Source organism: Haliaeetus albicilla, chromosome 9, assembly GCF_947461875.1.
Source record: "Haliaeetus albicilla chromosome 9, bHalAlb1.1, whole genome shotgun sequence".
Classification (NCBI taxonomy): Eukaryota; Metazoa; Chordata; class Aves; order Accipitriformes; family Accipitridae; genus Haliaeetus; species Haliaeetus albicilla.
In genome coordinates this window covers 26283247-26292766 of record NC_091491.1, presented here as the reverse complement: position 1 = coordinate 26292766, position 9520 = coordinate 26283247, and positions in this window count along the sequence as shown.

The window sequence follows — 9520 nt, the reverse complement described above, 5'->3', positions numbered from 1 at the left end:
AACTCCTATAGATTTCAAGAAGGGAAGATTTGGGCCTTATATAGAAGTCTGTTAGGTTTATGAGAAAGTACAATACTACAATTTCAGAACCAATTGATAGGTTTGTTTAAAGTCAATGATTTTTAGCAAAAGACAGATTTCAGCGGAGTCTCACAACAAATACATCCATTCCTGCATTCTTGAGGTTAGCATTCTCATTCTCCCAGAGAAGTACTGTTCTGGGAGAGACACAGCAAGGTGTTTTGGGTTGTGCTATTTAGGAAATACTAAAAGCCTGCTGGCAGTGAACGAAGCAGAGGAATAAACATCTCAAAGTGAACAGGGGAGTGAGCTTGTCCAAACCTTTATGCATACCTCTTGCCTTAATGGGCCATTTTCAGTGCTTAGTAATAATTTTCCAGGCTCAGACTTGCAATGATTTTGCTTCAGACTCAACATAACTTCAGTTCAGAAACCAGATATTAGGCCCTTCTACAGCTGCATGATACATGGCATAGTAAATAAATAAATAAATTTTTTAAATTGCACTTGTAGGTTGCACAAAGTAGGCCCAAATTTTCAAGGTAGAAATACATTCATATTGTATGTTTCTCAGTCAGGAACTTGGATTTAAGCTCTAACCTGGTTTGTGCCAAAATTGTTACAGTCCCAAGGCACTGGCTCTCTTGATTCTTGACTTCAAAACTCCCTGCCTCTGCTGGGTCAGGACTGTCTCAGCCCATGCTATGAGCTTCTGTCAGTTCTTTATTCAATCAGCTTAAAGTGAGGCTATTTCAAGCATCCTTGCTGGATCTCACAGGCCATTTGTGCTGTAACCTTTACCTCTTTCAAGCTTCCTACTTGTAAACATGCTTCCTCTTCCTCTATTTTTCACCACTTGAAGGCAACAACATCTAATCTCTCCTCACATACTATAGTTTATCAAAATTAGTAAGGAATGAGGAGTCCCTATGTCACTTTGTATTGCAGCCTCCACCTTGTGGTATATGGTTTCTTAGAGGAAAAGTCCTAGTCCTCCAGATTGATCATTTGGAGAGCAGAAGCAAAAGGAGATAGGGTGTGGAAAGAAAGACTCACATGAAGTCCCTAAAACTGTACTGATTTTTGTCTGAAAGTATTGCCCCACCTTGTCATCCTAAGAGGGAAATACATGAGGGCAGTCTGATAGAATGGGAACTCTGCCAAGGACCAACCTTGTAGCAGTAGATATCTGGAAGACTAGCAGACTTTGAGAAAAAAGTGACAAACACTTTCAGTTTTATATGGATCAGCTCAATTCTGTCTTTATTCAACACAGGCTCAAGATGGACCAATAGAATAAATTGTCCCTCTAGCTATAGAAGACACCCTGGATGTGGGAGTTAGGCTTAATAATATATAAATGAATGAACAGACATACATACGCTTGGGTTCATTCCCACCTCAGTACTTTTTTTTTTTTTAACTGTTTGTCAAGTAAACGAGGAACATACAGAAAAAAAAAGATAGACTCAGTCTCAGCCCTCAAGAAACTGTAGTCAACTGTTCTGTGATACCATCCCTGCAAAGCAATGACAAGGGGACATGAAGCACAGCTGGGAATCCAGGGTGGGTGTTTCCAAAAGTGCATACCAGAACTGGCTACAGCCTTTCAACAAACCTGCTCTTGTAATGACTGTTTCAGCCTCTGAATTTAGCTGCATCGATTATATTTGGCTCTTCATTCCACTAGTGCCATTGCAAAAAACACATTGTTGAGGAATACTCAGTTTGAAATTAGAGTTATTTTGGAAAAGGAAGAACACACCCTTGATCATGAACTAAATTCTCTTACCTAACATTCATGTTCAGGAAAGCATCCATATACCCAGACATTGAGGCTAGCAATGAATTCGCTAGTCAAACGCCTTCTGTCAAAAATCCTACTGCTTACTACATGACTTAGAAGCTACTTTCTTCAATACCAAAACCTCAACTAGTTATTGTTGGGCTGTAGAAAACAAGGCGGGGGAAGGAGAAAAAGGACAGATGATAGAACCTCAACAGTTTGCCTTTCTAGAGCCAAAGTAAAGCACTTCTATACCTGATCCAGCTAACATGCCCTGGAGTTCCATTTGTGTACACAGCTAGCTCAGGTTGCCCCAAGGATACAGACTAAATCAGCTGAGTGCTGAAAGTTTTCCCAGGCTTTCCCACAATTCCTTCTTTGTCTCTGTATGGCTAAACAAATTCTTCCATTATTTGCTGGGACAGAAAACAGTCGTTCTTAGTTATTCCTATACATTATTTACATACCTTCATTCTTAATTGCCACACTCACATAAACAGGCTATCGAAAATCATATCTAAGTGGTCTAAGATGCAAGTTCAAACTCCTGCTGTTCCTGTTAGATGGGGATGTTTTTCAGCACTACTGAATTAAAAGCAGAGCAGCACTTAAAGGCAATTCCTCTTATAAAAGGCAAATACTGACATTCTACAAAAATAGCAAATATCTGAATATTATGAAATGTATTCTGATATACTGCATTGTATCAATGTGTTACGAATCCGCCTTATGAAAAAGCATGGGCTTGCCTAAGCTGAAGAATCACAGACAAGTCATGTATTAAGATATATTGAGGTGCTGTACATGCTTTCTTGCGAAACACTTCTAACATCCACTTACAGTCTAGTACTCTATAAACTATAAAATCTTTAAGGATTAGAACACCTGGGATTCACTGTAAACAAATGGCTAAAAGAATTTCTTTAAAAGCTGTAAATCCATCCATAGAATCTAAAGAAAGTGATGCCTTTATAGATATTTGCACTCATCTTTACAGGTTGTATTTCTGTACTTTCTGTGTAACAGGACACTCAAAATAGCCATAACAAGTGGCTTTGTCTTTCTTTTTCTCTGAATAGTGCTTTACTTACTGATGAGCATGGTCTCTCTCTCTAATTATACCTCTTAAGGCCCTATTTGCTTTCTAAACTGCTGCCAGATACTATGCCAAGGGTTTCATGTTTCTGTCTCCTATCACTCCTGGCTAATTTACCTGATTAGTGAATTTACGTATTGTATTTTTACTCTGTTCTTGTTAATTTTATTTTTCTCTGTACTAAATGGCACAACTTGCTTGACACCCATACCTACACTTTTCTTGTGCTTCCCTCACATTGATTAGCTCTTCCATGTTCACATCATCTATTTCTTCTCCTCCAGTTTTAAGGGGCAGACTTTTAATTTAAAGTTTAACAGACTCAAAGATTTCATATGGAAAGAGGCTTAATGAGATACAGACGTTTTAGCCAAATCATTCTTATTAATACTAGAGAGTAGACAAGAAAGGCAATAAGAATTAGGTTGGGAAAAAATTTAGTTTCTCAGAGCAGTCAACATAAAATCTACTCTTTGCAAAAGAAAGTTCAGCCATTTTACATCTTCAAATTAGGATAAAATTTCCTTTCATAAACTCCTGATTAAAGTTACTTCTTAAAGATGTGACTTTAAGCAGGATTGGTTTTGTAGACATGGTCTCTCTCAATTATTAATCCCTGCCCCTCCCCCAAAGTTTGAGTAGGGACTATTCAGGTATTTTGAAGAACAGACAGGATGAGAATAACACACATTTCTCATTACTAAAAATAGTAAGAAATCAATTTTGAGTAATACAAGTACCAGAACAAGCAGGGATAGGAAGCTGAAATATGTCAGCAGAAGACAAAATGGTTTGGAAGTTCCAAGAAAACTGTTTAGCATTTGATAAAATGAGAGAAATCTCACTTCCTAAAACCCATGTGTATAGACAACTGTCTCACAGCTCCAAACAGTCTAACAAATGTAGACCCAAAGCGACAAAAAATCCATTTCAAGCTTACTTGCTCAAGCTCAGCTATCCGTTAGGCTGCTAAGTGTGGCCTGCTCTTTGAGGCCGGTACATCTGCTCAAACCATTTCTCCCAACCAGTCCAGTTGTGAAGCTTGTTCCTTCATTTTTCATCTGCTTCTGACAAATGGGAGGGGAGTTTTAAGCCTTGTCTTCCAACTGTTAACCTGGTATATGTAACCAAAACCCAAGAGCATTAACTATGAACCCCAGACTACTGATCTTTTCCTCCAATAGTACAGATTGAGATTTGTCTATTACCACTGCTTACACTGCCATCATTTCCACAGTTAAGGATTATTTATATTCCCAGCTAGACAGGTACGTCATTTTAAGAAAGCTGTTCTACAAATTGCAGCTCTCTGAAGTCTGAACTAGTTCAGGTGGAACTGAGGTCAGTTTAAGTGAGGCCCTGTTTAAAAAGCTTTCAGTCCTAGATCACTTAGGAAATTGCATGATTCCTCGTCGCACAAACTCCTCAGCTCTTCCATGTTTCAGAACTGAAACTGTTCTTCTGATGGTATGAATGAGTCAGGAAGAGAAATGGACACACTAACAGGAAGTTTTATCCCATTAAGTCCTTAGGAATTTCAATGAATTTTAGGACTAAAGCTAGTGAGCAATGGTAATGCTTTGTTAGAGTGCAGCTGTACAAAAGGCTCTAATAACAATAATAATACACTTTTACAGCATGTTTTATCCAGCAATCTCAGAGATCATTACAAACATTAATTGAGCCTAACTATAGCCTGTGATAAATTAGCATTATTATGCTAATTTTATGGATGGAAAGAGAAAAAGACAGAGAGGTTAAGTGATTCACTCAGGAACAGAACCCAGAACTATGTGCTCAAGTGGGTTATCCCAACCAAGAAGAATTGTTGTCAGACAAATGGAAGTGGCATGTCAGATACAAACATTATAAAAGGCTTCCAAAACCATGATATAACTACTGTGAGGAAGTGCTCACCAGAGAAGGAAATAGTGTTGCTGTGGACTAACAGCAGGTAAGTTTCTTTCATTTGTTCTTTTATTTTGTAATTCTCACTGTACCTTTGCAGGATCATTCATAAACACCAAGAATTTCTTATTGGTCATGTTGGTTTACTCAGGTGCAAATCTGAAAGTGGAAGATATTTTAAGTAATGGCCATTAGGCCTGAGTCAATCATCTGTGTTATTCACATTATTTATGACTTCAAAGAGGACAGCATGACTGTATCCACTTTTCTTTAAAACATCAAGCTGGATATAGAAAGATGGGCAAAACAGTTAAAATAATAAAATGTCTCTCCAAGTACCATTCCAGTCTCCTTCAACACTTTCAGCTCTTAGGAAAAAAAACAAACCAAAAACATTTAACAGGTGTTTTGGCTTCCTTTCCTTGCTGAATATCCTGGAAAATGCTTAATCTGGCACTCATTAATCTTAATCTGATTTAATATAGCTCACAAGGTGTACAACAGTTTCATCTTTACCAAGCATCAGGGACTCTATTCCAGACAAAAATAATCCTTAGTCTTTCTTCCAGCTTTGATACCATTCATCACTTGCCCTTTACTTACACTGGCAGTTTGTTTCATATGCCTGCTTGGTACCCTTTAGACTGCCTTTGCAATGATTCCTAATAAGTCCATGATGTTTGATAAATTCTGGAACTTCAGAAGTGTCTAGAAAACCATGATCTTTATGCAAATGTATCACATTAGTCTCAAAGCAAATAATTTTAATTAAGTCCTTAACAGGTTCCTCAATATTAATGGCAGAAGAAAGCAAATGTTCTCTTGTGAATATCCAACAAGTAATGAGATACCTTTTATTTGCGGGGCAGTTCTGACTTTATCAGTTCTCATGGAAACCTACCCTCCTTCCTCATTTAATAAAAATTAAGTGAGCATAATGTAAGAGCTGGATACTAAAGACATGAAGCAGATCCAGAGTAATCAACTGCAGCACAAACTTCCTCAGCATGCCTAAATCCAGATACAGAGAGAACACCTTAATGATCAAGAGCATGGCTTAGTCTCCGTTTCCAACTAATCACTGTATTCCCTGCTACAAGTATGGTCAATGGTGAGAGCTTTTTCTTGGAGATTTCACTTAGTGGGTTAAAGATTTCAGAAGTTAACTTTTTCTGAACACTGCTAGTTCAGATACATATCAGTCATGACATTACTTCCATGCTGATTCTGACAGAAGATGACATTTGAAAAGAACAACAGAAATACTAGGCAGTAGAAAAACACAGAACAACCAATCAGTACTAAATGGGCTGATCCTCACACAACTGAGTTGGCAGAGTCAAGCACAGAACACTTAGGTTTTGACCCCCTCCTCATTCAATATGACCTGAAAGCAAACCCTGTGCCCAGCACCTTTGGGTCTAGATGAATATGTTTACTCATGTAAGAAAGGCCAAAACAAACACAGCTATAGCTACGTTGCCAGTTGCAGGATGTAACTGCAGCAGCACCTTCATGCCTGAGCTAGTTTGGGAAGTGACAGAAAGGCAGACATCCCATGGCTCACTTCAGCCTAGGCCAATCACACAAATTCCCAGGATCCCAGACAGACCTGGCGTGATCACCGTAAAACCCCTAACCTTGGTGATCTTTCAGCCAGACTTCCACAAACACTTCAGGCTGAAGCTGTGTCAGCCCCCCTTCTCAACACTAGGTGCTTGTTCCTGCCCCAGGTAAATCCATGCCTTGTTTTCTTCACAAACCAACTTCATTGCTTTTGTTTGTTCTGCTTTACTGCCTTGCTGCAAAAACACATGTGCTGGCACAAGGAAGAGGGTTGGGAACAAGTACCTGTGGTTGGGGAAGAGGCAGGACTGCTAATTTTGGAAAGCAGCTCCTGGAAGAACTAACAACATCTTCATTGTTACTGCCACTTCTTAGCAGTCTTGTAATTAGTTTAGATTGGTAGGAGCCAGTCAGAGACCACACTGCTACCTGTACCTCATCCTTGTCAGGGAGCAGTGAGAGCTGGCTGCTCCCTAAGGGACAGGGAGATATGCCACAGCAAGCAGAAGCCTCACCAGACACCATCCTACTGTCCTAAAACAAGGGAGCAGGGCAGGCTAGGAGTAGCAGCCAGGGTCAAACCAGATCATCAGGCAAGTTCATAGCAATGAGGCAGGTCCAAGGTCAGGCTGAGAAGTCAGTCTGCAGGTCAGGGTCAGACGCAGCCCAGTAATTGCCAGGCAGGTCCATGGTGCCAGAGCAGGGCTGAGGTCAGGCCAGGAAGCCAGTCTACAGGTCAGGATGAGACCTAGCTTTGTGATCACCAGGCAGGTCCATACTGACAGGAGAGAGCCGAGGTCAGGCTGGGAAGTCAGTCCACAGATTTGAGATCAGGACAGTCCACAATGACCCAGATCAACAGGACCTACAGACAGGCACAAGTATGGCTGTGGTAGGAACAGATACACCTGAACTTAAATAGAGCCCCTGGGCCCATGGGCAGTGGTGTGGGGAGGCCCCAGGTCGGGCCAATAAAGGCTTATTAGTGCCTTCAGGGCCCTGACAGTCCTACTCTTTCCCCTTTCCTGTGTCCTGTTCCTTCTACCCTCGTTATGCTAACCTTAGTGCTTGTGAGGCTGCACGTTGAGCCAGACCAGCTCACCAGTTCAACTGAAAACTAACCCTCTTTGGTAAGGTTATTTCTGGTTGTATTAGTGAGCTCATCCGTCTCACCACACTGCTATCTGAACACTAGAACTAGGGCTATGGAGGCTCCTGGAGCATGTGGCTCAAGGTTGAGAATCAATGGGTGGTGGCAGATGTGGTGGCAGTGTGGTCTAAGCGCGGTCTATGCCACTTCTGAAACTACACCCAGAGTTTTCTGGAATAGCTTGGATATGGATTTGCATACTGCAGTTACCTCCTAATTTCAGAGCAGGTATATTGCAAGTGTCACTGCTCACAGACATCATTATAGAATTGAATCTGTAAGTTAAGTTCATTTTTTTAATTTATATAGCTCTGCTAGATGATCTATAGGCAGCTGGACTAGATGATTGTTGTAGGTCCCTTCCAACACAATATTCTATTCTATTCTATTCTACAGACACAGTTGTGGATGCACTTATATTTGCCTAAAAGTGCTAGAGGACACTCACTGTCTCAGAGAGCATAGTCCGGAGAAGAAACATTAAAATAAAGGAGAACCAGGCAGGAGGAAGAAGAAAGGGAAAAGGAAACAATGTTTTGTTTCTTTTTTTTTTAAATCAGAGCTTGCTTTTTCTTTCCACACCCTGTGTAATAACCCAGCAATGGAATGCAAATCAACATTCATGTTTTTTTCAACAATAGCCTTTGTGTTCCAAACCACACTGACAAAGCAGAACAATCCAAGCAAAACATGTTCACAAAATCTTTTGCCAGCAATGTGTAACCAGCTTTGTTGGAAACGTCTAACGCTGCAAGTGAATCTGTTTTGGAAACTAATCATGTAAGTTCAACTTCTCTTTGCTCAGCTGAGAATCTGTTTCCCTCTTTCTCAAGCTGAATTTCAATCTGCTACATCACTGCAAATTCAGTGAAGTCAATATGGTCCTACTGTAAGTGCTACTGAAGCTCTAGGCTTAGGAAGCCAGGCTGAACATATACCAGTAAGGGCGTAACTTGATTTCCAGGATCTCTGTTGTCAATGAAAAATGCACTGAAAAGCACACTGCTTCACTGTCAGAGACCACACTACTCACTGTGCTTGCAAATACAGAAAACAAGACCTATCACCAAAACCTATCACCTTTTGATTTGAAGACACTGAGAGAGAATACTCATGATATACATGATGTCAGCTTTACTTCAGAACAGAAACACTAAAAGGTAAAAATACATATAAAAGCATGCTTTCTCCTGAAATATCTAAAATTTGGAAAACTAATCCCATGATGGCAGTTACTGCCAGCAGATGTCAGCTCCTGTGGATGAGAATATATTTGCTGGTCTATTAAACTGCTGTCTAGCCTCCACCCTATTTAGACCCAAGGACTGTTTTCAATCAGCATGTGTAAAATCTCCCAACCTATCTTTACATGTGGGCAAAACCACATTGCCTGAGAGAGAGAGCTTCCTGGAACTAGTGTTGAAAAACTTTGCAGGACAGTAGAACATTTGTAGTGAAGGCAAGCTTGAAGATACACTCCAAGGCGCTTCTATCTACATTTTCTGAAATCATAACCCATCAACAGCCATCATCACTCTGAAATCCTCTGTATAAATCATCACAATACATCTTCTCCATTAACAATGGAGAATATATGAATATCATAACCAGCAATAACAATCATAATCCACTGAAGGGAAGAGGGTCAGAACGAGGATAATCTGTCTCCATGTCTCTTTTTTTCGATGTGGCACATAGTTCTCAGCCATTTCAAGCCTGTGGTTACTCACTGTGGGAAAGCAGGTTGGCTTCTTCTGCTGTTTGAGCTTCTCTGCTGCTATAAAATGGACGAATGTCCGGCCAAATGCAGAGGAAGAGCAGGGACAAAACAGCTAAAGCATAAAACCACAACAAAGCAAAAGTAGCAATTTTAGAACTCTCATATGGGATAAAGGGAAAAAGTCAGAAATTAGTTACATCCCTCATTAGCTTTTGCCTACTTGACAAAAATTCCACTGGCATTACCCCTTACTTTTATTAGGAGGAGCTCTAT